Source organism: Bombina bombina, chromosome 5, assembly GCF_027579735.1.
Source record: "Bombina bombina isolate aBomBom1 chromosome 5, aBomBom1.pri, whole genome shotgun sequence".
Classification (NCBI taxonomy): Eukaryota; Metazoa; Chordata; class Amphibia; order Anura; family Bombinatoridae; genus Bombina; species Bombina bombina.
The window spans coordinates 437,628,999-437,654,047 of record NC_069503.1 but is presented as its reverse complement, the minus strand read 5'-3'; positions in this window follow the sequence as shown (position 1 = coordinate 437,654,047).

The following is a 25,049-nucleotide window of genomic DNA, read 5'->3' as shown; positions in this document are numbered from 1 at the left end:
CGAGATTAGGGCTGCTTAACTCTGTAGATTTACAAGAAATTTAAAGTAAAATCCAAGCCCTGGGATTTGATATGGCAGAGGGTCTAAAGGTACAATCTCAGATAAATAATCCATTGCTTGAAATCAGTGAAAGACACACTCAAACCATAGTAAACATAGACTCACATCTGCTAGGGGTTGTAAATGATCAAATCAACAGTGAAATCAATACATCAGACATTTCTTTTGGTTTGGCGTGTACACAGGCACAGGCAGAACTATCAGCCAATTTTAAAATTATGATGCAAACATTGTCTGATGGTCATGTGCCTTTAATGTTTATTAATGTTGAACATGGTCTTACTAATTTTGCTTTAAACAATATGAAACTATGGGTAAATGACTGGCATGGATGTAATAATAGCATGTGCACTGATCATCTCTAATTCCTGTGGCAGGGGTCAGAACTGAGCTTCAGAGACTGGTTTCCTTAGGAATTCCAGTTTCTGACATTTAAGCTAGGTTTTGCAAACTGAAATATGACACTCTTATCTTTAGGAATGGGGAATGGACACAGATGGACCTGTCTCTCTGTGGCCAACACCCTTACTAAAACCTATGTGTGTACACCTGGTCAGTACAGAGAAGTATATACATCATGCTGGCATAACAATTCTCAATGTCAAGTAGCTGTTGAAACAGTCTCTTCTAATAACATTGTGTCTTATATGGGACATGGTAGGGTGTGTTTTATACTCTTAAATGAGCTTAGTCAAATTAAATGGTTGTCTTACAATGGGTGTCAGGGGAATCAGGATTTGCCAAGGGGACTTTATTGTGGGGATAACTTGCATTTACTGAATATTTCAGGAATGGTGTTTAAGGTTCCAATTATTTTACAATACTCAGTTGGGTATAGCCCTAGTATAAATATTTCTTTAATACCTCTAAACATAAGGAATACATCTGTTCTACTAAACTGGGGTAAAATAATTGAATCAGACATTGTGCTACTCAAACAGATGAAAGACTCAGACGAGCAAACTAAAGTAGTTATTCAACATTTTCAAGGTCAAATTGAGCAACTTATTCCCCACATCAAATCAGTTTCTAACACCAATATTTGGCATCGCATATTTGGACAATCTTCCACTGTAAATAATTTGCATATTATTTTATTCATCCTATGTTTATTATCTTTATTTGTTCTATTATATGTTTTGTTATACAAATTGTTCTTTGTACAATACTTAAGACTATGACATCCAAGGCTAGACACATGATTAGAGAAGTTAGATATATTCACTTAAGGTAGTTGAAATCATAACTCATCTGTTCAGCCAGCATATCCATAACCCACACTGATAAAACCACAGGTCTGAAAAGGAAATGTTACTGTTCCAGCACAACAAATACTCGTGTGTCATTCAGACACAAAGAGGGGATGTAATAAGTATAATTTGGATTACAATTTCTTGTTAAATTCAGACTTAATATTTAAACCAGTTTCTAGGGACAAATTAAACTAACTGGTGATGGATATCTCTGAACAGAGTTTCAAAGGATAAAACTGTTTCTTAAGAGTGGTATCTCATTGCAAATATGTACTAGACTGGAATACAACAGATGGTATCTCTGAACAGAACTTCAAATGATGTCCTTATTACAGTCATAACAGAGCTAAAGGCTTATGGAGTCCTTGGGTGGGTAACTTCATATCATTCCTGAAACTTCAAAGGATCATAAACAGCATTGTCCAACATCAAACAGCGTATACCCTGGAGTCCTGTCAAATGTGTTGTCCAACATCAAAGGAGGTTAACAGCTTATGCCCTGGAGTCCTGTCAAATGTCATTTATTGGACAACGGTGACACCTACAGGTAGCTGGCTACTTTTTCTGGGATTTAAGCATTTATCAACTGGACATTTAAGTATTTGATTGGTTAAGACAATCTTCAAGGTGGGGCTATATTGCTTTAAATATGCTGTGGAACAAACAGACAGGTAGGAAGGACACATAACACCAAAAGGAAATAGACAGACTTCAGCTTTCTTCGTATGCACCCACCCACAGGCATTAGTTTATAGTGTAGACAGGTTAAACGAATAGAGCCTTGTATATCAGACGCTTCTCTTACTCTTATTGTAATTGCCTATTGTTTATTAAATTTACAACATTTAAATATTATGTGTAAGTGAAATTTATTTAACCTTATAAACATATGGCTAGATTACGAGTTGTGCGTTAGGCTTAAAAAGCAGCATTGGCCGGTCCCAACGTGTTTTTTTAATGCCCGCTGGTATTATGAGTCTTGCAGGTACAGGTGTACCGCTCACTTTTTTTGCAAGACTTGGAAATACCGCAAATCCACTTACGTAAATTGCGTATCCTCTTTTTTCAATGGGACTTGCATAGCGCCGGTATTACGAGTCTGACAAAAAGTGAGCGGTAGACCCTCTCCTATCAAGACTGGTACTGCATTTAAAAGTCAGTAGTTAAGAGTTTTACACTACAACGCCGTAGCATAAAACTCTTAACTAAAGTGCTAAAAAGTACACTAACACCCATAAACTACCTATTAACCCCTAAACTGAGGCCCTCCCTCATCGCAAATACTGAAATAAAATTATTAACCCCTAATCTGCCGAACCGGACATCGCCGCCACTATAAAAAAATATATTAACCCCTAAACCACCGCACTCCCGCCTCGCAAACACTAGTTAAATTTTATTAACCTCTAATCTGCCATTCCTAACATCGCCGCAACCTACCTACATTTATTAACCCCTAATCTGCCGCCCCAATGTCGCCGCTACTATATTAAAGTTATTAATCCCTAAATCTAACCCTAACCCTAACACCCCCTAACTTAAATATAATTTAAATAAATCTAAATAAAATTACTATTATTACCTAAATTATTCCTATTTAAAACTAAATACTTACCTATAAAATAATCCCTAAGCTAGCTACAATATAACTAATAGTTACATTGTATCTAGCTTAGGGTTCATTTTTATTTTACAGGCAAGTTTGTATTTATTTTAACTAGGTAGAATAGTTACTAAATAGTTATTAACTATTTCATAACTTCCTAGTTAAAATAAATACAAAAGTGTCTGTAAAATAAAACCTAACCTAAGTTACAATTACACCTAACCCTATAATTAAATAAATTAAATACAATTAAATACAATTAAATAAAATTATCTAAAGTACAAAAAAAAGCACTAAATTACAGAAAATAAAAATAAATTACAAGATTTTTAAACTAATTACACCTAATCTAATCCCCCTAACAAAATAAAATAGCCCCCCAAAATAAAAAAAGCCCTACCCTACACTAAATTACAAATAGCCCTTAAAAGGGCCTTTTGCGGGGCATTGCCCCAAAGTAATCAGATCTTTTACCTGTAAAAAAAAGTATAAATCCCCCCCAACATTAAAACCCACCACCCACACAACCAACCCTATTCTAAAACCCACCCAATACCCCCTTAAAAAAACCTAACACTAACCCCTTGAAGATCACCTTACTGGGAGAAGTCTTCACCCAACCGGGCCGAAGTCCTCAACGAAGCCGGGAGAAGCCTTCATCCAACCCGGGCGAAGTGGTCCTCCAGACGGGCAGAAGTCTTCATCCAGACGGCATCTTCTATCTTAATCCATCCGGCGCGGAGCGGATCCATCTTCAAGACATCCGACGCGGAGCATCCTCTTCTTCTGACGGCTACGACTGAATGAAGGTACCTTTAAGTGACATCATCCAAGATGGCCTCGCTTCAATTCCGATTGGCTGATAGAATTCTATCAGCCAATCAGAATTAAGGTAGAAAAAATCCTATTGGCTGATGCAATCAGCCAATAGGATTGAACTTCAATCCTATTGGCTGATCCAATCAGCCAATAGGATTGAGCTGGCATTCTATTGGCTGATTTGAAAATTTGTATTTAATTTATTTAATTGTAGTGTAGTGTTAGGTGTAATTGTAACTTAGGTTAGGTTTTATTTTACAGGTAATTTTGTATTTATTTTAACTAGGAAGTTATTAAATATTTAATAACTATTTAGTAACTATTCTACCTAGTTAAAATAAATACAAACTTGCCTGTACAATAAAAATAAACCCTAAGATAGATACAATGTAACTATTAGTTATATTGTAGCTAGCTTAGGGTTTATTTTATATTAAGTATTTATTTTTATATAGGAATAATTTAGGTAATAATAGTAATTTTATTTAGATTTATTTAAATTGTATTTAAGGTAGGTTGCGGCGATGTTAGGAACGGCAGATTAGAGGTTAATAAAATTTAACTAGTGTTTGCGAGGTGGGAGTGCGGCGGTTTAGGGGTTAATATGTTTATTATAGTGGTGGCAGTGTCCGGAGCGGCAGATTAGGGGTTAATAATATAATGCGGGTGTCGGTGATGTTGGGGGCAGAAGATTAGGGGTTAATAAGTGTAAGATTAGGGGTGTTTAGACTCGGGGTTTATGTTAGGGTGTTAGGTGTAAACATACATTTTATTTCCCCATAGGAATCAATGGGGCTGCGTTAGGGAGTTTTACGCTGCTTTTTTGCAGGTGTTAGACTTTTTTTTAGAACGGCTCTCCCCGTTGATTCCTATGGGGAAATCGTGCATGAGCACGTTACACCAGCTCACCGCTGACTTAAGCAGCGCTGGTATTGGAGTGAGATTTGGAGCAAAATTTTGCTCTACGCTCATGTAAGAGTTTGATCTTAGTAAATACAAATATAGTTTTGTAGCAATATTTGATACCCAGAGGTTAATAATGAATCAGTGGGTAATTAATATTGCAGTTATTACAGAAGTATTCTCAGTTTCCAGCAACACCTGAGAACAGCTAAGGAATGAGATTATCCTGATTAAACTGAAAAGCAGCATAAGTGAATTACTTTGTAACCTTTTTTAAATTAATATTGCTGTAAAAATGAGGCAGTCCAAAGATTATTGTAATCAAAAAAGGCAAATATGTACAAGTAAAAGAAATCACAATCCAGTTTGTGCAAAAAGTTCCCAAGTAAGTTAGTTTAGAAATGATTAAACAATTCCTTTAGTTAGAGAAATAAATGCAGTTCCTTTTCTTAAGGTTGAAATAATAAGCGGTGCAGTTTGAATCAGTAACAAACTTTAACTTCAGTTTGCAACAATTAATTAGTAGCAAGTTATTCAAATGAAGGCAATGTTAGCACAGTTCATTGTATGAAATGAAAATACTTGCAATTTAGTTGTAATCCTTGGAAATGCAGGGAACAAGCAGCTGCTGTGAGAGGAAACATGCAGAGGATCTGTGAGCTGGATATAGTGAAAGGAAAAGCAGCTTCAGTTAGTGAAGAGATCCTGATGCAGCAGAGACTTGAACTGGAAACAGGAAGTAATCACAGGGAGTTCTCCTAGAGTAAGCAGGTGCAGTAACAACTACAATTTGTGTGAACAAAATAATCAAGCAATGATAGCTAGAGATGTGAAGTTTTAAATAGGCTGAAAAATAGGAGGGGCCATGATGTCATTTATGACAGGCTATGATGGAAGCATTACAGATCCCCAACTCAAGGAATCCTCTCCGAGGATTCAGAACAGGGTTTCAGAGGATAACGGAGATGGAAGGTCCTCAGCAATTCGGGAGCATGAGCGTCCTTACCAGGTACCCAAGAAGTCTCCTCAGGACCATATCCTTTTCATCTGATGAGGTATTCTAAACGACCTCTCTTGAGATGACAATCCAGCACAGTATCCACCAGGTATTCTTCATGATCCGCAAACCATACAGGTGGAGGATTCGATCACTCAAGATTGTAATGAGGATGTGATATATGGGGTTTAAGTAGCGAGACATGGAATGCCGGATGGATTTTGTATGAATTTGGAAGATCCAGGACCATGGTGCAGTGATTAATAAGTTTCTTGATCGGGAAAGGACCAATAAATTGATTACCTAATTTCTTCGAAGGAATATCTAGTTTTAAATATTTAGTAGATAGCTAGACTAGATCTCCTATCTTATATTAAGGACTTGGCTTATGTCTTGTCATAGTAGTGTTTCTGATTCAATTTGGCATCCTTTAAGTGTTGTTGTAGTTGACTCATCGCAGTCTTGAGATTAGAGGTGAAGTCTTGAGCTGCTGGAGTACTCTTATCTACATTAGATAGTGTGATACTTTGAGGATGGTATCCATAGGTTACATAAAATGGAGTAGTTTTGGTAGAACTAGTTATGGAATTATGATAAGAGAATTCTGCCATTGCTATATACAATATGTGAACCAGTCATCCTGTAGGTGTAACACATAGCATCTTAGATACTGTTCAAGTATTTGGTTTATCCTTTCCGTAAGCCCTTTTGTCTGTGTGTGGCAAGATGTTGTAAGGCGTGAATCAATTTTTAGGATTTTACACAAAGCTTTCCGTGAAGTTCAAAGTAAATTGGGTACCACGATCAGTAAAAATATTATTTGGCAATCCATGTAGTTTCACTATATTGGTAAGGAAGGCTGTAGCTGTCTCCTTTGCGGTAGGAAGATGTGTTAGTGGAATAAAGTGTGCGAGCTTGGTTAAATGATCAACTACAACTAGAATAGTTATATATTGGTTTGATGGTGGCAGTTCGACTATGAAATTAATCCTCTGAGTATTTGGGGAATATACAATTTGTTATTGTGGTAGTACAATTCAGAGGGTGCTTTTTACAATGATTCGTTGTCCAGAAAGGAATATGCAGTTAAGTCCTTGAGAATATCTTCCTCGAAGGGTGTTGCAAATCCAATTATTTTATTTGGTGCTATTATATAAGTTGATTCCTTTACATTTGGATGTGAATCATGTATCTGGGAGAGGGCATCTGCCTTGATGTTTTGAGTTTCAGGTCTATGAGTAATTAAAAAGTCAAACCTATCTAGGAATTGGGCCCATCTAAGTCAAGGTTTTGTTCTATTTAAGATATTCTAAATTTCTGTGATCGGTGTAGATCTTAAAAGGTATTGTAGCTCATTCTATTAAATGACGCCAATGTTCGAGAGCAGATTTAATCCCCAGTAATTCTTTGTCTCCAATGGTATAATTTGTTTCTGCTGGTAGTAGTCTTCAAGAAAAGAAGGCTATTGGATGTTGATTGGATGTTTCATCGCTATATTGGGATAGAACTGCTCCAATATCTGAATCTGAGGCAAGAACTTCAACAATAAATTCCTTATTATGATTCGGTAGTCTTAGGATAGGTGCTGTAATAAATCTTTGTTTAAGTAAATGAAAAGATTCTTCTGCAGCGGGAGTCCATTTGAATTTCAGATTTTTCTTGGTTAAACTGGTTAAAGGTTTAATTATTGTAGAGAAATTAAAAATACATTTTCTGTAAAAAATTGAAAATCCAATAAATATCTGTAAAGATTTAACTGATGTGGGAATAGGCCAATTAACTATAGCTGAAACCTTATCTGGATCCATTTGGACCATATTGGGCGAAATTATATATCCCAGAAATTTAATCTTGTTCACATGAAATTGGCATTTCTCTAATTTAGCAAATAGTCTGTGATCTCTTAAACGTGTGAGTACCCATTGTACATGTTTAATATGATCTTCTATATTTCTCGAGTAGATCAGAATATCATCGAGATAGATGATTACACATATGTCTATAAGATCTTTGAATATGTCATTTATAAAATGTTGAAATGTAGCAGGGGCATTACAAAGGCCAAAAAGGCATTACTTTATATTCGAACAGGCCGTATCTTGTTCTGAATGACGTTTTCCACTCAGCCCCTTCCTTCATTCTTATTAAATTATAAGCGCCTTTTAAATCTAGTTTAGTGTAGATTGTGGCACCGTTCAGGCATTCTAGAAGTTCGGGAATGAGTAGAAGTGGATACCTGTTTTTAATGGTTACCGAATTTAATGCCCTGTAATCTATAATGGGCCTGATTATTTTATCTGTTTGTAACAAAGAATATGCCTGAAGCAGCTGGTGATGTTGATGGAACAATAAAACCTTTAAGATTTTCATCTAGATAATCTCGCAGATACAGGAGTTCCTTTTGGGACAATGGAAAAAAAAATTCCAAAAGGAATTTGTGAACCTGGTACAAGATCTATGGGACAATCGTATATCCTATGTGGGTGAAGTGATTCAGCTTCTTTTAAATCGAAAATATCTGATAAATCCTGATATTCAGGTGGTAACTATGTTTGAATTGAGGATATGGAATGTTGTGGAAAATAAGTAGTTTTACAATATTCTGATGTATAGTTGATTTTATTAGATTTCCAGATTATGTTAGGATTGTGTTTAGACAACCAGGGATATCCTAGAATAACAGTGTGAAGTGATTTTGGAATTATGTCAAATGTGATAAATTCGGTATGACCATTATCAATACTGACAAGGAGTGGTATTGTATAATGTGTGATTGGACCTTTATGAATAAAAGAACCATCAATAACCTTCACATATAACAGATTATGCTTCAACACTTGGGGTATTTTATTTAACTTTACATAATCTGAATCAATAAAACAACCATATGCTCCAGAGTCTACTATGGCTTCAGGCATGGCTTGTTGTTGATCCCACTGTAGTGATACAAATAGTTAGATGAGTAGGAATCTTTGTTGGAGATATGGTATTGATTACTGTTATCTTACCCTTCTTTTGTCTGGTTAGTATAGGTCATGTGGACACGGTGTGTTCCTTGCTGGCACAGTACAGACACACGTTTGCTGTCCTTCTTCTAATTTTCTCTTTTTGGCTCAGTGGTCCTTTAATGGCACCAATCTCCATGGGTGTGGATCCTGCGAGTTGTCTATCAATATACAGTGGAGATCTTTTTTGAAGAGTATCAGTTGAAAGTCTTTCCGCTCTCCTCTCTTAGGCGGCGGTCAATCGTTGTTGATCATTTTATCAATCCATCTAGGGTATCAGGCATGTCTAATCTTGATAGCTCATCTTTTAAGTTCTCTGACAGACCCAACCTGAACTGATTCCTAAGGCTTATCTGGTTCCATTGAGAGTCAGAGGACCACATTTGGAACTCAGTGATATAGTCCTCTACATTTTGTTTACCCTGTTTCAATGAACGCAGTTTGGTTTCAGCATTTAACTGTTTGTTAGTGTCTTCATATAAACTTGCCATAGTGGAAAAAAATCATCCAATGAATTTAAAATTGGATCATTCATTTCAAAAAACCTATTTGCCCAAGCACGTGGTTCTCCTGACAGATAGGAAATGGTAGTACATACTCTTATCTTATCTGTGTGGTAAGTTTTGGGTTTCATAGAGAATAGTAAATAACAGGAATTTTTAAAATCTCTAAATTCAGACCTCTTTCCAGAAAATTCTTGAGATGGATTAATATGTGGCTCAGGTACATCTGGTATTTTTGGTGTGATAATATATTTTATCAAACTCTTAAGTGTGTTGTTTTCAGCCTGAACTTCTGTCAGACCTCTTGCTAAATAGTCTATTTTCTGATTTAATGTGGTAAATTGATTATTTATTTCATGTGGATTCATTTAAATTAGTACAAATGGCTTGATTATTATGTAAGAGTTTGATCTTAGTAAATACAAATATAGTTTTGTAGCAATATTTGACACCCAGAGTTTAATAATGAATCAGTGGGTTAATAAATATTGCAGTTAATACAGAAGTATTCTCAGTTTCCAGCAACACCTGAGAACAGCTAAGGAATGAGATTATCCTGATTAAACTGAAAAGCAGGATAAGTGAATTACTTAGTAACCTTTTTTAAATTAATCTTGCTGTAAAAATGAGGCAGTCCAAAGATTATTGTAATCAAAAAAGGCAAATATGTACAAGTAAAAGAAATCACAATACAGTTTGTGCAAAAAGTTGCCAAGTAAGTTAGTTTAGAAATGATTAAACAATTCCTTTAGTTAGAGAAATAAATGCAGGTTGAAATAATAAGCGGTGCAGTTTGAATCAGTAACAAACCACGGTGCATTTTGAATCAGTAACAAACTTTAACTTCAGTTTGCAACAATTAATTAGTAGCAAGTTATTCAAATGAAGACAATCACCGAGATTACGAGTTTTGCGGTATCAGGGGTGCGTTGCTAACGAGCAGTTTTTTCTCACTGCTTACTTAAGACAACGCTGGTATTACAGGGTTTTTTAAACCCAGCGTTATCCACAAAAAAGGTGAGCATAGAGCAAAATTTAGCTCCACATCTCACCTCAATACCAGCGTTGATTACGGTAGCGGTGAGCTGGCAAAAGTGCTCGTGCACGATTTCCCCATAGGGATCAATGGGGAAGAATCGGCTGAAAAAAAAACCTAACACCTGCAAAAAAGCAGCGTTCTTAACGCAGCCCCATTGATTCCTATGGGGAAACAAAAGTTATGTCTTCACCTAACACCCTAACATGAACCCCGAGTCTAAACACCCCTAACCTTACACTTATTAACCCGTAATCTGCCGCCCCCGACATCGCTGACACCTACATTATAATTATTAACCCCTAATCTGCTGCTCCGGACACCACCACCACATACATTATCCCTATGAACCCCTAATCTGCTGCCCCCAACATCGCCGACACCTACTTTTTATTTATTAACCCCTACTCTGCCACCCCAATGTCGCCGCCACCTACCTACACTTATTAACCCCTAATCTGCCGCCCCCAACGTCGCCGCCACTATAATAAAGTTATTAACCCCTAAATCTAAGTCTAACCCTAACACCCCCCTAACTTAAATATAATTTAAATAAATATAAATAAAATTACTACTGATCCAATCAGCCAATAGGATTGAGCTCACATTCTATTGGCTGTTCCAATCAGTCAATAGAATGCAAGCTCAATCCTATAGGCTGATTGGATCAGCCAATAGGATTTTTCCTATCTTAATTCCGATTGGCTGATAGAATCCTATCAGCCAATTGGAATTCAAGGGACGGCATCTTGGATGACGTCATTTAAAGGAACAGTCATTCGTCGTGTAGTCGTCGGTCTGGATGGATGCTCCGTGTAGGCTGGCTTCAAGATGGACCCGCTCCGCTCCGGATGGGTGAAGATAGAAGATGCCGCCTGGATGAAGACTTCTAGCCATCTGGAGGACCTCTTCTGCCCGGATCGGATGAAGACTTCTGCCCCTCTAGAGGACCACTTGTGCCCGGCTTGGTGAAGACGTCTCACGGTAGGGTGATCTTCAAGGGGTTAGTGTTAGGTTTTATTAAGGGGGGATTGGGTGGGTTTTAGAGTAGGGTTTGGTGTGTGGGTTGTGGGTTTTAATGTTGGGGGGTATTGTCTTTTTTTACAGGTAAAAGAGCTGATTACTTTGGGGCAATGCCCCTCAAAAAGCCCTTTTAAGGGCTATTTGTAATTTAGTATAGGGTAGGGATTTTTATTATTTTGGGGGGCTTTTTTATTTTATTAGGGTTATTAGAGTAGGTGTAATTAGTTTAAAATTCTTGTAATTATTTTATTTTTTTCTGTAATTTAGTGGGGGGGGGTTCGTACTTTAGTTTATTTTATTTAATTGTAATTAATTGTAGGTAATTTAGTAAATTAATTTAATGATAGTGTAGTGTTAGGTGTAATTGTGATTTAGGTTAGGATTTATTTTACAGGTAAATTTGTCTTTATTTTAGCTAGGTAGTTATTAAATCATTAATAATTATTTAATAACTATTTTACCTAGTTAAAATAAATACAAAGTTTCCTGTAAAATAAAAATAAACCCTAAGCTAGATACAATGTAACTATTAGTTATATTGTAGCTATCTTAGGCCTAGATTTGGAGTTTGGCGGTAGCCGTGAAAACCAGCGTTAGAGGCTCCTAACGCTGGTTTTAGGCTACCACCGGTATTTGGAGTCAGTCAAAAAAGGGTCTAACGCTCACTTTTCAGCCGCGACTTTTCCATACCGCAGATCCCCTTACGTAAATTGTGTATCCTATCTTTTCAATGGGATCTTTCTAACTCCGGTATTTAGAGTCGTGTCTGAAGTGAGCGTTAGAATTCTAACGACAAAACTCCAGCCGCAGAAAAAAAGTCAGTAGTTGAGAGCTTTCTGGGCTAACGCTGGTTTATAAAGCTCTTAACTACTGTGCTCTAAAGTAGACTAACACCCATAAACTACCTATGTACCCCTAAACCGAGGCCCCCCCACATCGCCGACACTCGATTAAATTTTTTTAAATATATATTATACTTATGTACCCCTAATCTGCTGCCCCTAACACCGCCGACCCTATATTATATTTATTAACCCCTAACCTGCCCCCCACAACGTCGCAGCCAGTTACCTACACTTATTAACCCCTAATCTGCCGTCCGCACGCCGCCGCCAGCTACATTATAGCTATGTACCCCTAATCTGCTGCCCCTAACACCGCCGACCCCTATATTATATTTATTAACCCCTAACCTGCCCCCCACAACGTCGCCGCCAGCTACCTACAATAATTAACCCCTAATCTGCCGAACGCAAAGAGCCGCCACCTAAATTATAGCTATGTACCCCTAATCTGCTGCCCCTAACACCGCCGACACCTATATTATATTTATTAACCCCTAATCTGCCCTCCCTAACATCGCCGACACCTAACTTCAATTATTAACCCCTAATCTGCCGACCGAATCTCGCCGCTATTCTAATAAATTTATTAACCCCTAAAGCTAAGTCTAACCCTAACACTAACACCCCCCTAATTTAAATATAATTTAAATCTAATGAAATTAATTAACTCTTATTAAATACATTATTCCTATTTAAAGCTAAATACTTACCTGTAAAATAAATCCTAATACAGCTACAATATAAATTATAATTATATTATAGCTATTTTAGGATTAATATTTATTTTACAGGTAACTTTGTATCTATTTTAACCAGGTACAATAGCTATTAAATAGTTAAGAACTATTTAATAGCTAAAATAGTCAAAATAATTACAAAATTACCTGTAAAATAAATCCTAACCTAAGTTACAATTAAACCTAACACTACACTATCAATAAATAAATTAAATAAAATACCTACAATTACCTACAATTAAACCTAACACTACACTATCAATAAATTAATTAAATACAATACCTACAAATAACTACAATGAAATAAACTAACTAAAGTACAAAAAATAAAAAAGAACTAAGTTACAAAAAATAAAAAAATATTTACAAACATAAGAAAAATATTACAACAATTTTAAACTAATTACACCTACTCTAAGCCCCCTAAGAAAATAACGAAGCCCCCCAAAAATGCCCTACCCTATTCTAAATTACTAAAGTTCAAAGCTCTTTTACCTTACCAGCCCTGAACAGGGCCCTTTGCGGGGCATGCCCCAAGAAATTCAGCTCTTTTTCCTGTAAAAAAAACACATACCCCCCCAACATTACAACCCACCACCCACATACCCCTAATCTAACCCAAACCCCCCTTAAATAAACCTAACACTAAGCCCCTGAAGATCTTCCTACCTTATCTTCACCATACCAGGTATCACCGATCCGTCCTGGCTCCGATATCTTCATCTAAGCCCAAGCGGGGGCTAGACATCCATCATCCGACGGCTGAAGAAGTCCAGAAGAGGCTCCAAAGTCTTCATCCTATCCGGGAAGAAGAGTAGATCCGGACCAGCAACCATCTTCTTCCAAGCGGCATCATCTATCTTCATCCGATGAGGACCGGCTCCATCTTGAAGACCTCCACCGCGGACCCATCTTCTTCCGACACCGACTTCCCGATGAATGGTGGTTCCTTTAAGGGACGTCATCCAAGATGGCGTCCCTCGAATTCCGATTGGCTGATAGGATTCTATCAGCCAATCGGAATTAAGGTAGGAAAAATCTGATTGGCTGATTCAATCAGCCAATCAGATTGAGCTTGCATTCTATTGGCTGTTCCGATCAGCCAATAGAATGCGAGCTCAATCTGATTGGCTGATCGGATCAGCCAATCGGATTGAACTTGATTCTGATTGGCTGATTCCATCAGCCAATCAGAATTTTCCTACCTTAATTCCTGTTCAGGGCTGGTAAGGTAAAAGAGCTTTGAACTTTAGTAATTTAGAATAGGGTAGGGCATTATTTTATTTTGGGGGGCTTTGTTATTTTATTAGGGGGCTTAGAGTAGGTGTAATTAGTGTAAAATTGTTGTAATATTTTTCTTATGTTTGTAAATATTTTTTTATTTTTTGTACTTTAGTTAGTTTATTTCATTTTATTATTTATAGGTATTGTATTTAATTAATTTATTGATAGTGTAGTGTTAGGTTTAATTGTAGGTAATTGTAGGTATTTTATTTAATTTATTTATTGATAGTGTAGTGTTAGGTTTAATTGTAACTTAGGTTAGGATTTATTTTACAGGTAATTTTGTAATTATTTTAACTATTTTAGCTATTAAATAGTTCTTAACTATTTAATAGCTATTGTACCTGGTTAAAATAAATACAAAGTTACCTGTAAAATAAATATTAATCCTAAAATAGCTATAATATAATTATAATTTAAATTGTAGCTATATTAGGATTTATTTTACAGGTAAGTATTTAGCTTTAAATAGGAATAATTTATTTAATAAGAGTTAATTAATTTTGTTAGATTAAAATTATATTTAAGTTAGGGGGGTGTTAGTGTTAGGGTTAGACTTAGCTTTAGGGGTTAATACATTTATTAGAATAGCGGTGAGCTCCAGTCGGCAGATTAGGGGTTAATGTTTGAAGTTAGGTGTCGGCGATGTTAGGGAGGGCAGATTAGGGGTTAATACTATTTATTATAGGGTTAGTGAGGCGGATTAGGGGTTAATAACTTTATTATAATAGCGGTGCGGTCCGGTCGGCAGATTAGGGGTTAATAAGTGTAGGCAGGTGGAGGCGACGTTGTGGGGGGCAGATTAGGGGTTAATAAATATAATATAGGGGTCGGCGGTGTTAGGGGCAGCAGATTAGGGGTACATAGGGATAATGTAAGTAGCGGCGGTTTACGGAGCGGCAGATTAGGGGTTAAAAATAATATGCAGGGGTCAGCGATAGCAGGGGCGGCAGAATAGGGGTTAATAAGTGTAAGGTTAGGGGTGTTTAGACTCGGGGTACATGTTAGGGTGTTAGGTGCAGACGTAGGAAGTGTTTCCCCATAGACAACAATGGGGCTGCGTTAGGAGATGAACGCGGCTTTTTTGCAGGTGTTAGGTTTTTTTTCAGCTCAAACAGCCCCATTGTTTCCTATGGGGGAATCGTGCACAAGCACGTTTTTGAGGCTGGCCGCGTCCGTAAGCAACTCTGGTATCGAGAGTTGAAGTTGCGTTAAATATGCTCTACGCTCCTTTTTTGGAGCCTAACGCAGCCATTCTGTGGACTCTCAATACCAGAGTTATTTTAAAGGTGCGGCCAGAAAAAAGCCAGCGTTAGCTACGTGGGTCGTTACCGACAAAACTCTAAATCTAGCCGTTAGGGTTTATTTTATAGGTAAGTATTTAGTTTTAAATAGGAATAATTTATTTAATTGTAGTAATTTGATTTTGTTTTATTTAAATTATATTTAAGTTATGGGGGTTAGACTTAGGTTTAGGGGTTAATAAATTTAATATAATTGCTGCGACGTTGGGGGCGGCAGATTAGGGGTTAATAAATGTAGGCAGCTGTCGGCGATGTTAGGGAAGGCAGATTATGGGTTCATAAAATTTAACTCATGTTTGCGAGGCGGGAGTGCGGCGGTTTAGGGGTTAATATATTTATTAAAGTGGCGGCGATGTCCGGTCGGCAGATTAGTGGTTAAAAAATGTATTTAAGTGTTTGCGATGTGGGGGGGGGGCTCAGTTTAGGGGTTAATAGGTAGTTTATGGTTGTTAGTGTACTTTTTAGAACTTTATTTAAGAGTTTTATGTTACGGCGTTAGCCCATAAAACTCTTAACTACTGACTTTTAAATGCGGTAGGAGTCTTAACAGGAGAGGGTGTACCACTCACTTTCTCCAAGAATCGTAATACCGATGTTAGGCAAATCCCATTAAAAATATAGGATATGCAATTGACGTAAGGGGATTTGCGGTATGCTCAAGACACGGAATAAAAGTGAGCAGTACACCTGTACCTGCAAGACTCGTAATACCAGCGGGCGTTAAAAAGCAGTGTTGGAATCTCTCAACGCTGCTTTTTAAGGCTAACGCAAGACTCGTAATCTAGCAGAATGTTAGCACAGTTCATTGTATGAAATACTTGCGATTTAGTTGTAATCCTTGGAAATGCAGGAAACAAGCAGCTGCTGTGAGAGGAAACATGCAGAGGAGCTGTGAGCTGGATATAGTGAAAGGAAAAGCAGCTTCAGTTAGTGAAGAGATCCTGAGGCAGCAGAGACTTGACTTGGAAACAGGAAGTAATCACAGGGAGTTGTCCTAGAGTAAGCAGGTGCAGTAACAACTACAAATTGTGTGAACAAAATAATCAAGCAATGATAGCTAGAGATGTGAAGTTTAAATAGGCTGAAAAATAGGAGGGGCCATGATGTCATTTATGACAGGCTATGATGGAAGCATTACATCTCACTTCTTGTCTTTTAACGCCAGGTTTGTAAAACCTTGTAATACCAGCGCTGTATGTAAGTGAGCGGTGAGAGAAAACTGCTCGTTAGCACCGCATAGCCTCTAACACAAAACTCGTAATCTAGGTGTTTGTTTGTTGTTAAAGGAAAAGCCTGATAGGTTTAAGTCATATCCCAGTATTTAGGGGGGCTTTTTCACGTTCATATCAAGTCCACTCGCACATTGGTAAATAGGCCCAAATAATCTTAAATGGATACAAATTACCCAAAGTGTACTTTGGTCAATACTGTAGGTTAGCTATTGCAGTACTTTAAGGTATGCCATGAGTTGTAAACAAACTAAATATTGTGTGTGTCATATATGCCATAGGTTTTTTTTATATAAATAAGAATCACAGCAAAACATTTTCAGTTATATAAATACAGAGCAATAATGTCAAACTTTTGCCACTGTAGTTTTCAGCAGGATAATGTGTTTTCCATTTCACCTTGACAGTAAATAAACTACATTTTAAGTTGCTTTATTCTACTTTCAATAGACTATAATAAGAACAATGTAATTCTTTAAATATAGCTTATTGTTCCCAATGTGAACTCATACAGAATATTTAGTAAGTGGTGTGTCATGTATTATTTAACCAAGGTTCCTGATGTGTCTTTGTGTTTGTTTGTGTCTGCATGTACACTATATCTATCTCTTTTTCACTTTCTATAAAGAGAGAAAACACTTTTAGTAATTCTAAATTTTAGATGTACTAAAGCCAGACAATTCCTGGGGCTATCTCCTCAAAAACTTCTTTAATTAAAATGTTCAAAATTCTATTATGGGCAAATCATAATATTGCTTCCTTATTAGCATTTGTATCACAATCCCTATTTGTTTTCTTCTGACTGTAAACAATACTACTGGTCATAATTATTACTTTCTAAATTATATTTGACCCTTGTTCCATTATCATTGACACCATCATATAGATTCCAGTGTTATTTATATGTATGGGGAATCCTCTCATTTCCCAGATGACCCTTTTTTTCAAGTAATTATTTTATACTTTGGCTCCAATGGCTATTAACTTTACGTCAACTTAGCTGATCCCTTATAACACTGTCACCCACCACTACTAAAACTAAGCAACACAGTTCCAGCAAAGTTAACCCCTTAAAACCGGCTTATATTGCCGCTCACTACCAAACAGTTATTAATCCCTTCCCTATAGGGAGTGTGCCCTGTGGCCAATCACTATCCACCTCATCATGGGTGTGTGCTCACTTTCATGTTACCGCTTGCTATCCTCCCACTGTTAACTCCTCTCCTGCTGGAGGTGTGTATAGACCACTCGCTATCAAGCTAACAACAAAAGCATATACATTTCATATTTATAGAACCCATTATCAACTTATGTTTGTGTACATATTTTAACATGGATTAAAAAAGGCTTTTGTTTGAGTGTCGTAATTTCAACCTTCATAAACATAGTATCCAAAACTTATTTGCGTGATAAATATACTAGTGGTATTGATCCGAAATAATTGTGATAGTACCACAAAAAATATGTGTGCATAATTATTAATCCCTAATTGTTATAAAGAATAAGGTGCTATGTTAGCGAATACTATATACCTGACATGTATATAGCTAAACTAAGATAAAATACAATAAGTGATGATAAACATGATGTTTATAAAATCAAATGATGTGACTATGATATAAATTAACAATATAAAAAGATAAACTAACCTATATACTGGATATCCAGGTGTGCATAAATTCATATTATGTATTGATGATAAACAATATATTCCATAAGAAATAAAAATATTAAATGTTGGTCCTTGTTCTGATATCTACAATAATGATTTGTAGTGTGGGATAGAATTAAAATAACATAACATAATATATTATTATATGTGATGTGCGCATAAATTATTCTAACTAAAGAATAATAATATTCAAAAATAGTGATCGTCAGTTATATTAATAAGATAAATGGATTGTAGGATACTGTTAGGAGGTGATATATGAATGACACTCAAACAATTACAAAAATAGGATATTGTATTAGCTCATAAGCTAGATACAGTAAGTCGATGTCTAATTGTCTACACCTATTTTATTCTGATGAATCAATTATTTATACAGAATAATAAAAAATAAAAATATAAAAATATATAAAAACACTTAAATATACAGAATAAAACCATTTAAAAAGCAGCAGTGTCTATTACTTCATTAAGCCCGGCTGGAAAAAGGGAACCAAATTTATAACTCAAAAAGTCTCCCTTTGTCGTAGCTTAATGAATCTATTGTATTTATTAGATCCAGTAATACTTTCTAGTGGAGTGATTGTATAGGAACAATTCTCTCCATTGTGTTCATGAATATGATGTCTAGAGACGCTATGTTTCAATGATTTCTTCCTAATGTTACGAAAATGTTCACTCCACCTCGTCCGTATATTACGTATTGTGCGCCCTAAATATTGCAGTCCACACTTACAAGATAAAACATAAATCACATAAGAGGAACTACAAGTTAAATTTTCTCCAATTTGAAATATTTCCCCAGTAGTATGTGACTTGATGCTTTTTGCAACATGTGTTATATATTTACACATAAAACATCTAGTTTTCCCACATTTGTAAGAACCCTTACGACCAGTTCTATGATTTTGGGATATATTTCTAATAGCCTTCGTTGAAATTACTACTTTAAAAATTTAAAATAATTATGTTTTAAAAAAGAATATGAATGAACCATGTTTTGTTACTCAATATAATTCCAATTTTAAATCTATCAAGAAAGTTTTACATAAACATTGGCCTACTCTACTTAAAGATCCGATACCCAAAAAAAGCCTTAAGACCTCACCTAATATGGTGTTCAAAAGGGCACCTACTATCAAGCAGACGCTTGATCCCAGTAAAGTAGTAATTTTAACGAAGGCTATTAGAAATATATCCCAAAATCATAGAACTGGTCGTAAGGGTTCTTACAAATGTGGGAAAACTAGATGTTTTATGTGGAAATATATAACACATGTTGCAAAAAGCATCAAGTCACATACTACTGGGGAAATATTTCAAATTGGAGAAAATTTAACTTGTAGTTCCTCTTATGTGATTTATGTTTTATCTTGTAAGTGTGGATTGCAATATTTAGGGCGCACAATACGTAAACTATACGGACGAGGTGGAGTGAACATTTTCGTAACATTAGGAAGAAATCATTGAAACATAGCGTCTCTAGACATCATATTCATGAACACAATGGAGAGAATTGTTCCTATACAATCACTCCACTAGAAAGTATTACTGGATCTAATAAATACAATAGATTCATTAAGCTACGACAATTGGAGACTTTTTGGATTTATAAATTTGGTTCCCTTTCTTCCAGCCGAGCTTAATGAAGTAATAGACACTGCTGCTTTTTAAATGGTTTTATTCTGTATATTTAAGTGTTTTTATATATTTTTATATTTTTATTTTTTATTATTCTGTATAAATAATTGATTCATCAGAATAAAATAGGTGTAGACAATTAGACATCGACTTACTGTATCTAGCTTATGAGCTAATACAATATCCTATTTTTGTAATTGTTTGAGTGTCATTCATATATCACCTCCTAACAGTATCCTACAATCCATTTATCTTAACATAACTCACGATCACTATTTTTGAATATTATTATTCTTTAGTTAGGATCAATTATGCACACATCACATATAATAATATATTATGTTATGTTATTTTAATTCTATCCCACACTACAAATCATTATTGTAGATATCAGCACAAGGACCACCATTTAATATTTTTATTTCTTATGGAATATATAGTTTATCATCAATACATTATATGAATTTATGCACACCTGGATATCCAGTATATAGGTTAGTTTATCTTTTTATATTGTTAATTTATATCATAGTCACATCATTTGATTTTATAAACATCATGTTTATCATCACTTATTGTATTTTCTCTTAGTTTAGCTATATACATGTCAGGTATATAGTATTCGCTAACATAGCACCTTATTCTTTATAACAATTAGGGATTATTAATTATGCACACATATTTTTTGTGGTACTATCACAATAATTTCGGATCAATACCACTAGTATATTTATCACGCAAATACGTTTTGGATACTATGTTTATGAAGGTTGAAATTACAATACTTTTTTTATCCATGTTAAAATATGTAAACAAACATAAGTTGATAATGGGTTCTATAAATATGAAATGTATATGCTTTTGTTGTTAGCTTGATAGTGAGTGGTCTATACATACCTCCAGCAGGAGAGGAGTTAACAGTGGGAGGATAGCAAGTGGTAACATGAAAGTGAGCACACACCCATGAATAGGTGGATAGTGATTGGCCACAGGGCACACTCCCTATAGGGGAGGGATTAATAACTGTTTGGTAGTGAGCAGCAATATAAGCCGGTTTTAAATGATTGTAAATTATGCCTGATGAAACGGCCTGAGAGCCAAGAAACGCGTAGCAAAACAAAATAATTACATTGTATAATTTTTTGTAAGGCCTTTGTTTGCAGTTCTTTTATAATAAAGTATTACGTTTTAACATTGTTGCCTAACACCCTCATTGTGTGAGCTTGTCACTACCAGATGACCAGAATGGTGAGGTTAGAGTGAAAAGACCGGAGACAGCTAGCTGGTTAGCTGTAATAACCAGCCCGATTCAACAAGCACATTGGTGTGCTCGTCCAAAGTGTGAGTATCCTGTGCTTAGACTAAGTGCTGTGTAAGCTGATTGTATACTACTGATACATACATTTTGACACCTCTCTGTGTTTGGAATACAGAAAAGTGGAGGATGAAAGGAGAATGCTGCCTGTTAGATATTTGTGGAAATCCTGGTGTGGGGATATCGAGTACATCTATCAGTATTGGAACTTTTATCTTCAAAACTATAGATAATCATTGCTATTATATATTTAATGAGAATCTATTATTCGTTTGATATATAACATTTTGCTGAATCAGTTTGGTGCAAACTGTGGAATACATGTATGGTGTGTTGAGATATAGCGCCCTCTTGTGATTGGTATCACGGTTAAAGTTAGCCCCTTTCCACATTGGCCCCCAAGATAATCAATTCCCAACCACACATGAACATCCTCTACAAAGAAAACCAAATGGTGCTAAAAATTGCTATCCTATAGAATTCTTGTTAATTTTAGACTTATCCAAGCCACATTTACCACCAAGCTACCCATGGCACTAGTCGTCCTATTTGATCCTTGCATTCTAACCAATACAACAGGAGAACTAGTTCCCTCTTCCTTCATCTACCTGTGGCATCCTATCCTGTGACAGTAAGAAGTTAAAGGGGCAGCCAAACAAAAGGGTAATGAAGCCTCCGGTGGGAATCATAAAAAGGTAAATCTTTATTGGTAAGTAAAATCACACATCTCGGCATAGGAGTAGTAGTACGCTGTAGCTGTGAGACCCGCTAACACATTTCGGCTGTTAGGCTGTAGTCATAGCTAGTGATCTCACTGTCACATCCTCCCTAAGTAGTCACACAAGGGCTACCATCGGATAAAATGTTAAAACAAAAGAAGCTATGCCTCCATCGTCAATTACATAATGAGTAAGTACAAATAGTAAATAAACAAACAGTGCATTTCTCCAAATCCTATTTAGTTCAACTATTTAAATGCTTTCAAAGCCATATTCTGTCTAATGGTTTAGGCCTACACAGACCTAAAAATCCCCCTTTTTTTCTTCTCACCAGTTGGGGTATAATTATGTACATACAGGCAAAAATATTTTTTAAGGACCAACAAACCCCCCATAACATACCAACGTATATAATATATATGGTTCTGGGTTACCTCCACTTCAAAGATTAACAAATAGACTAGACTATTGTCTTAAGGTGAAAAAGTTTCGGGGTGAGGGGGTAAAGGGGGGCTGAGAGAAGGAAGTTAAACATTGGCTTTAATAAAATCCTTTTTTTTTATCATATTTATAATAAACTTTGTATAAGAAACCCAGTGCAATATGATGTGAAGCTTTAAATATAACAGTCGCTCAGTGAAGCTTGAATTTTATTTTACAGAGAAATTAAGATAAATGAATATAAGGATTGGTCTTTCACAGTGATAAAATAGATGAGATACAAATTTAAAGGAAATTAATTTTGCCAACTAGATATTTGTTAAAAATATAATTATTGAAGCGTTTTAAGAACTTGCAGGATAGGAGCAGGTCAGTGCTGCTTTGGGAAATTAATAAAATTATTTTTAGCTTACAATAGTAATATTGCAAATGCTGTGGTGTTTTAGGGGGACTGGGTGGTGCTAAGCAATTTTAATGACATCTCTAGTCATATATTTAGCTGTGCTCTACTCAGGACAAGGTGTACATTGGAGTAATGGATGATTTAAAGAGACATTAAACTTATAGTATATATAAGCAATTAAGCACTGGATTTCAAAATAAATTTCAAATAATTTAATTTTGTTAGCCTTAAATTTTTTTTATTTTTTTAATATCAAGAGCAACTCAGGAATAAACCATATGAAGCATGGAACAAATTCATGTTTCTTGTCTTTTTTGCTGTGGCCAATTAGGCAAAGATTTAAATAAACTTATATTCTGATCTAGCCAATCATTATGTAGAAAAGTGTGAAATGAGTTAAATGTCTCCATACCTAAGTATGATGGAGGCACCCAGACTCTATGCGAGGGAGTGGATCAAGCACTATTTTCAGCACTATTTTACAGTAAGTCAAATGCAGTTATATATTGTTACAAACACTGCTACCGTACTGCTGCCGTAAAAGGCTAAAGACACATGCACAATCCTGAGCTCCTAGTAGCCTACTTAGATTTAATTCTCAACAAAGGATACCAAGATAACAAAGCAAATTTGATAATAGAAGTAAATTGAAAAGTTATTGAAAATTACAAGTTCTATTTAACTTTAATTTTGACTTTACTGTTCCTTTGGTCTAAAAACAAACTTGGACCAATGTCTATAAACAATCACTATATAGTGGCATTTTCCAGAGCTATGCATTTTTCTTTGAAAAATATTTTTAAAAGGATTAACTTCCAAATGATTTTGCACTGACTTTCTTCATGTTAGAAAAATATAATTTACAATTGTCTTACAGTTTTTTAAAGGGGATGTCTGGGTTAAATATACTTTTTTTTATATATGAACAGAAGACTAACAGCTAGATTATGAGTTTTGCGGTAAGAGCTGCTCGGTACTAACTTGTAAGTTATTGTCACCGCTCACCTCCCTACAGCGCTGGTATTACAGGTTTACAAAAACCCGGCATTAGCAGGCAATCAGCCAATAGGATTGAGCTTGCATTCTATTGGCTGATTGGAACAGCCAATAGAATGCAAGCTCAATCCTATTCAAGGGATCAAGGGACGCAATCTTGGATGACGTCACTTAAAGGAAAATTCATTCGAGAAGAGCCGTGGAAAGAAGAGGATGTCTTGAAGATGGAGATGAAGACTTCTGCCTGTCTGTAGGACCACTTCTTGCCACTTGGATGAAGACTTCTCCCGGCTTCGTTGAGGATGGATGTCCAGTCTTCAAAAACTGCAAGTGGATCTTCGGGGGTTAGTGTTAGGTTTTTAAGGGTTTATTGGGTGGGTTTTATTTTTAGCTTAGGGTTAGCTTAGCTTAGGGTTTGGGCGGAAAAAGAGCTGAATGCCCTTTTAAGGGCAATGCCCATCCAAATGCCCTTTTCAGGGCAATGGGGAGCTTAGGTTTTTTTAGTTAGGATTTTATTTGTGGAGTTTGGTTGTGTGGGTGGTGGGTTTTACTGTTGTTTGTATTTTTTTTTTACAGGTAAAAGAGCTGATTACTTTGGGGCAATGCCCCGCAAAAGCCCCTTTTAAGGACCATTGGCAGTTTAGTTTAGGCTATGGGTGTTTTTATTTTGGGGGGGCTTTTTTATTTTGATAGGGATATTAGATTAGGTGTAATTAGTTTAAATATTTGATCATTTCGTTTTTATTTTGTGTAATTTAGTGGGGGGGGGTTGTAATTTAGTCAATTGTATTTAATTAATGTAATTTATTTAATTGTAGTGTAAGGTTAGGTGTTAGTGTAAGACAGGTTAGGTTTTATTTTACAGGTAAATTTGTATTTATTTTAGCTAGGTAGCTAGTAAATAGTTAATAACTATTTAGTAACTAGTCTACCTAGTTAAAATAAATACAAACTTGCCTGCCTAGATTTGGAGTTTTGTCGGTAACGACCCGAAAATCTAATGCCGGCTTTTTTCTGGCCGCACTATAAAAATAACTCTGGTATTGAGAGTCCACATAAAGGCTGCGTTAGGCTCCAAAAAAGGAGCGTAGAGCATTTTTAACGCAGCTTCAACTCTCGATACCAGAGTTGCTTATGCAAGCGGCCAGCCTCAAAAACGTGCTCGTGCACGATTCCCCCATAGAAAACAATGGGGCTGTTTGAGCTGAAAAAAAACCTAACACCTGCAAAAAAGCCGCGTTCAGCTCTTAACGCAGCC